Source organism: Somniosus microcephalus, chromosome 3 (genome assembly GCF_052327205.1).
Source record: "Somniosus microcephalus isolate GS21.2 chromosome 3, FLI_Smic_1.0, whole genome shotgun sequence".
Taxonomy (NCBI): Eukaryota; Metazoa; Chordata; class Chondrichthyes; order Squaliformes; family Somniosidae; genus Somniosus; species Somniosus microcephalus.
The window spans coordinates 136,661,497-136,667,496 of record NC_140989.1 but is presented as its reverse complement, the minus strand read 5'-3'; positions in this window follow the sequence as shown (position 1 = coordinate 136,667,496).

Sequence of the window (6,000 nt, the reverse complement as noted above, 5' to 3'; positions counted from 1 at the left end):
CTATCTCTGCAGCCACCTCTTTTAAGACTCTAGGATGCAAACCATTAGGTCCAGGGGACTTGTCCACCTTTAGTCCCATTAGTTTGCCTAGTACTCTCTCTCTAGTGATAGTGATTGTTTTAAGTTCCCCCCCCCCCGCCCCACCCCAATAGCCCCTTGATTAACCATTATTGGGATTCTTTTAATCAAGTAAAGGTTTAATTATTATCCCATTCGGGGTGTAGTTATTACTCTAATAGGATATATTATATTAACCATTGTTGGAGTTTAATAATGAAATCAGTAAGGGATGTGAGTGAGGGCTGTGGTTAAATTACCCAGTTAGAGGGGGGTTATATGACCCCATTAGAGGGGGGGATTATATGACCCAGTAGAAGCATAGTTCTTATCCAGTAGGGGATGTAGTTACTTCCCCAGTAGGAGGTATCATTATTACTCCAATGGGATTCTTACCCTAGTAGAGGTGAAGATATTATCCCAATAGGGCATATGGTTATTGCCCCCATAGGGGTTATGATCATTAACTCGGATGGGATGTTGTTATTATCCCAGTAGGGGGAGCTGACTGTAGATATAAGTCCAATGGTATTGTTGTTACTCCTGCAGATCTATAGTTATTACTCCAGTAGAGGGAGCGGTTAATGCTCCAGTAGGGCAAGTGCTTTCTGGCCGCGAGGCAACGTGTTTACTGCCCCATCAGGGGATGTGGCTTCTACCCCAGTAGGAGGAATGGCTACTACTCCAGTAGGAACGGTTCCTATTGCTGGGCCCAGTAGGGGAAGTGGCTAATGCCCAGCAAGAGGAGTGGTTGGTGTTACTGTCCCAGCAGGGGGAGTGGTTACTGTCCCAACAGGGGGAGTGGTTACTGTCCATGCAGGGGTAGAGTTGGTGTCCCAGTAGGGGGAGAGGCTCCTGTTACTGCCCCAGCAGGGGAGGTAGCTCTGCCCCAGTAGGGGAAGTGCTTACAATCCATGCAGGGGGAGTGGTTACTGTCTCAGCAGGGGGAGTGGTTCCTGTGACTGTCCCAGCAGGGAGAGTGGCTTCTGTGACTGTCCCAACAGGGGGAGTGGCTCCTGTGACTATCCCAACTGGGGGAGTGGCTCATGTGACTGTCCCAGCAGGGGGAGTGGCTCCTGTGACTGTTCCAGGAGGGGAGTGGCTCCTGTGACTGGCCCAGTGGGGGGAGTGGCTCCTGTCCCAGCAGGGGGAGTGGCTCCTGTTACTGTCCCAGCAGGGGGAGTGGCCCTTGTACCAGCAGAGGGAGCAGCTGCTGGTACTGTCCCAGCAGGGGAGTGGCTCCTGCTTCTGTCCCAGCAGGGGGAGTGGCTCCAGTCCCAGCAGGGGGAGTGCTCCTGTTACTGTCCCAGCAGGGGGAGTGGCTCTTATTACTGTCCCAGCAGGGGGAGTGGCTCCTGTGACCGTCCCAGCAGGGGGAGTAGCTCCTTGCACTGTCCCAGCAGGGGGAGTGGCTCCAGTCCCAACAGGGGGAGTGTTTCTGTCCCAGCAGGGGGAGTGGCTCTTGTGACTGTCCCAGGAGGGGGAGGGGCTCCTGTGACTGTCCCAGGAGGGGGAGGGGCTCCTGTGACTGTCCCAGCAGAGGGAGCAGCTGCTGTTACTGTCCCAGCAGGGGAGCGGCTCCTGTTCCAGCAGGGGGAGTGGCTTCTGTTACTGTCCCAGCAGGGGGAGTGGCTCATGTGACTGTCCCAGCAGGGGGAGCAGCTCCTGACACTGTCCCAGCAGGGGAGGGGCTCCTGTCCTAGCAGGGGGAGTGGATCTGTCCCAGCAGGGGGAGAGGCTCCTGTGACTGTCCCAGGAGTGGAAGGGACTCCTGCGACTGTCTCAGGAGGGGGAGGGGCTCCTGTGACTATCCCAGCAGGGAGAGGGGCTCCGGCGACTGTCCCAGCAGGGGAGGGGCTCCTGCGACTGTCCCAGCAGGGGAATGGCTCCTGTCCCAGCAGGGGGAGTGGCCCCTGTTGCTGTCCCAGCAGAGGGAGCAGCTCGTGTCACAGCAGGGTGTGTGGCCCTGTCCCAGCAGGGGCATTGGCCCTATCCCAATTGGGGGAGAGTCTCCTGTTATGGTCCCAGCAGGGGGAGTGGCCCGTTACTATCCCAGCAGGGGAATGTCTCTTGTCCCAGCAGGGGCAGTGGCTCCTGTGACTGTCCCAGCAGTGGGAGTGGCCCTGTCCCAGCAGGTGGAGTGGCACTGTCCCAGCAGGGGAAGTGGCTCCTGTTACTGACCAGCAGGGGGAATGGCTCCTGTTACTGTCTCAGTAGGGGGAGCAGCTGCTGTTACTGTCCCAGCAGGGTAGTGACTCCTGTTTTTGTCCCAGGTGTAGTGGCTCCTGTTCCAGCAGTGGGAGTGGCTCCTGTCCCAGCAGGAGGAGTGGCTCCTGTTACTGTCCCAGCAGGCGGAGTGGCTCCTGTTAAAAGCCCCAGCAGGGCGAGTGGCCCGGTCCCAGCTAGGGGAGTGGCTCCTGTGGCTGTGCCAATCCCAGCAGGAAGAGTGGCTCCTGTGGCTGTCCCAACAGCTGCTGTTACAGTCCCAGCAGGGGAGTGGCTCCTGTTTCTGTCCTAACGGGGGAATGGCCCTGTCCCAGCAGGGGGAGTGGCCCCTGTTACTGTCCCAGGAGGGGGAAGGGCTCCTGTGACTGTCCCAGCAGAGGGAGGGGCTCCTGTGACTGTCCCAGCATGGGGAGGGACACCTATGGCTATCCCAGCATGGGGAGTGGCTCCTGTGACTGTCCCAGCAAGAGGTGGTGATCCTGTGACTATCCCAGTAGGGGAGGAGCTCCTGTGACTGTCCTAGCAGGGGGAGTGACTCCTGTGACTGGCCCAGCAGGGGGAGTGGCTCCTGTGACTGGCCCAGCAGGGGCAGTGGCTCCTGTGACTGGCCCAGTGGGGGGAGTGGCTCTTGTGACTGTCCCAGCAGGGGTAGTGGCTCCTGTGACTGTCCCAGGAGGGGGAGTGGCTCTTGTGACTGTCTCAGCAGGGGGAGTGTTCCCTGTCCCAGCAGGGAGAGTGGCTCCTGTTACTGTCCCAGAAGGGGGAGTGGCTCTTGTGACTGTCCCAGCAGTGGGTGTGGTCCTTGTCTCAGCAGAGGGAGCAGCTGCTGTTACTGTTCCAGCAGGGGAGAAGCTCCTGCTTCTGTCCCAGTTGAGGGAATGGCTCCTGTCCTAGCAGGGGAGTGGCTCCTATCCCAGCAGGGGGAGTGGCTTCTGTTACTGTGCCAGCAGGGGGAGTGGCTCCAACAACTACCCCAGCAGGGGGAGGGGCTCCGGCGACTGTCCCAGCAGGGGAAGGGGCTCCTGCGACTGTCCCAGCAGGGGAAGGGGCTCCTGTCCCAGTAGGGGGAGAGTCTTCTGTTATGGTCCCAGCAGGGGGAGTGGCCCATTACTGCCCCGGAAGGGGAATATCTCTTATTCCAGCAGGGGGAATGGCTCCTGTGATTGTCCCAGCAGTGGGAGTGACCCTGTCCCAGCAGGGGCTGAGGCCCTGTCCCAGCAGTGGAAGTGGCTCCTTTTACTGACCAGCAGGGGGAATAGCCCCTGTTACTGTCTCAGCAGAGGGAGCAGCTGCTGTTTCTGTCCCAGCAGGGTAGTGGCTCCTGTTTTTGTCCCAGCAGTTGTAGTGGCTCCTGTCCCAGCAGTGGGAGTGGCTCCTGTCCCAGCAGGAGGAGTGGCTCCTGTTATTGACCCAGCAGGGGGAGTGGCTCTGGTTACTGTCCAAGCAGGGGGAGTGGCTCCTGTGACAGTCCCAGCAGGGGTGGTTCTGTACCAGCAAGGGGAGTGGTTCTTTCCTAGCAGGGGGAGTGGCTCCTGTGACTGTCCCAACAGGGGGAGTGACTCCTGGGACTGTCCAGGCAGGGGCTCCTGTGACTGTCCCAGCAGGGGGAGTGGCTCTTGGCCCAGCAATGTGTACTGGCTCCTGTGACTGTCCCAGCAGGGGGGAGTGGCTCCTGTGACTCTCCCAGCAGGGGGAGTGGCTCCTGTAACTGTCCCAGCAGGGGGAGTGTCTCCTGTTCCAGCAGGGGGAATGGCTCCTGTGACTGTCCCAGCAGGGGGAGTGGCTCCAGTCCCAGCAGGGGGTGTGGCTCTGGTGGCTGTCCCAGCAGGGGGAGTGGCTCCTGTGACTGCCCCAGCAGGGGGAGTGGCTCCTGTGACTGTCCCAGCAGGGGGGGGTGGCTCCTGTGACTGTCCCAGCAGGGGGGGTGGCTCCTGTGACTGTCCCAGCAGGGGGGGTGGCTCCTGTGACTGTCCCAACAGGGGGGGGTGGCTCCTGTGACTGTCCCAGCAGGGGGCTGGCTCCTGTGACTGTCCCAGCAGGGGTGGTGGCACCTGTGACTGTCCCAGCAGGGGGGGTGGCTCCTGTGACTGTTCCAGCAGGGGGGGTGGCTCCTGTGACTGTTCCAGCAGGGGGAGTGGCTCCTGTCCCAGCAGGGGGAGTGGCTCCTGCGACTGTCCCAGCAGGGGGAGTGGCTCCTGCGACTGTCCCAGCAGGGGGAGTGGCTCCTGCGACTGTCCCAGCAGGGGGACTGGCTCCTGCGACTGTCCCAGCAGGGGGAGTGGCTCCTGCGACTGTCCCAGCAGGGGGAGTGGCTCCTGCGACTGTCCCAGCAGGGGGAGTGGCTCCTGTGACTGTCCCAGCAGGGGGAGTGGCTCCTGTGACTGTCCCAGCAGGGGGAGTGGCTCCTGTCCCAGCAGGGGGTGTGGCTCCGGTGGCTGTCCCGGCAGGGGGAGTGGCTCCTGTGACTGTCCCAGCAGGGGGGGTGGCTCCTGTGACTGTCCCAGCAGGGGGGGCTGGCTCCTGTGACTGTCCCAGCAGGGGGCTGGCTCCTGTGACTGTCCCAGCAGGGGTGGTGGCACATGTGACTGTCCCAGCAGCGGGGTGTGGCTCCTGTGACTGTCCCAGCAGTGGGGATGGCTCCTGTGACTGTCCCAGCAGGGGGATGGCTCCTGTGACTGTCCCGGCAGGGGGGGTGGCTCCTGTTCCAGCAGGGGGAATGGCTCCTGTGACTGTCCCAGCAGGGGGAGTGGCTCCTGTCCCAGCAGGGGGTGTGGCTCCTGTGGCTGTCCCAGCAGGGGGAGTTGCTCCTGTGACTGTCCCAGCAGGGGGAGTGGCTCCTGTGACTGTCCAAGCAGGGGGATTGGCTCCTGTGACTGTCCCAGCAGGGGGGGTGGCTCCTGTGACTGTCCCAGCAGGGGGGGGTGGCTCCTGTGACTGTCCCAGCAGGGGTGTTGGCTCCTGTGACTGTCCCAGCAGGGGGGTGGCTCCTGAGACTGTCCCAGCAGGGGGGTGGCTCCCGTGACTGTCCCACCAGTGGGGGTGGCTCCTATGACTGTCCCAGCAGGGGGGGTGGCTCCTGTGACTGTCCCAGCAGGGGGGCTGGCTCCTGTGACTGTCCCAGCAGGGGGAGTGGCTCCTTCGACTGTCCCAGCAGGGGGAGTGGCTCCTGTGACTGTCCCAGCTGGGGGAGTGGCTCCTGTGACTGTCCCAGCAGGGGGAGTGGCTCCTGTGACTGTCCCAGCAGGAGGAGTGGCTCCTGTGACTGTCCCAGCAGGGGGAGTGGCTCCTGTGACTGTCCCAGCAGGGGGAGTGGCTCCTGTGACTGTCCCAGCAGGGGGAGTGGCTCCTGTGACTGTCCCAGCAGGGGGAGTGGCTCCTGTGACTGTCCCAGCAGGGGGAGTGGCTCCTGTGACTGTCCCAGCAGGGGGAGTGGCTCCTGTGACTGTCCCAGCAGGGGGAGTGGCTCCTGTGACTGTCCCAGCAGGGGGAGTGGCTCCTGTGACTGTCCCAGCAGGGGGAGTGGCTCCTGTGACTGTCCCAGCAGGGGGAGTGGCTCCTGTGACTGTCCCAGCAGGGGGAGTGGCTCCTGTGACTGTCCCAGTAGAGGGAGTGGCTCGTAACTGTCCCAGCAGGGGGAGTGGCCCATGACTGTCCCAGCAGGGGGAGTGGCTCCTGTTCCAGCAGGGGGAGTGACTCCTGTGACTGTCCCAGCAGGGG